Genomic DNA, 440 nt, shown 5'->3' on the forward strand with positions numbered 1-440 from the left:
GCTGGTGTGATGTAGTGGTAGCATATCTGACCGGAAATCAGAAGACCCAGGTTCGATTCCTGGCGTCAGCGCCCTTTTCCCTGAGTTGTTGCATTTCGATGATTCCGGGCGTATGAGGCTTACATGTTTGTGTCGTCCCTAAGTGTGGTCTGCCTCGGCCAAATCTCGTTGTCTACGGCAGGGGTGCCGTAGTTTCTCACCCCTGTAGTTTCGGCCCGCCCTCCTACTACTCAAAGATATGAGTTCGGCCCAAAGACAACATTCCCCCCTTTTTTGAATGCGCCAATGCCGTTTTTTATTGCGTGTTAGCGCCGGGAAGCAACTGTGGCTATGGGCGGCGTACAGACGTGGACAGATGGAGAGAGGACAGCAGGAGTGAGTGGAAGACACGGGGGTTAGTATGCGTTCTGGGCCGACTTCAGGGGGAACTGTACCGACAT

General features: G+C 53.9%; 1 non-coding gene across 1 annotated transcript; it reads left to right on the plus strand.

The window, feature by feature from the left end:
• Positions 1–71, plus strand: Trnas-gga (transfer RNA serine (anticodon GGA)). The gene has a single exon. It is a non-coding gene; the product is annotated as a tRNA-Ser (tRNA).
• The last annotated feature ends 369 nt before the right edge of the window (positions 72–440 follow it).

The sequence above is a fragment of the Ornithodoros turicata genome, chromosome 4 (genome assembly GCF_037126465.1).
Source record: "Ornithodoros turicata isolate Travis chromosome 4, ASM3712646v1, whole genome shotgun sequence".
NCBI lineage: Eukaryota > Metazoa > Arthropoda > Arachnida > Ixodida > Argasidae > Ornithodoros > Ornithodoros turicata.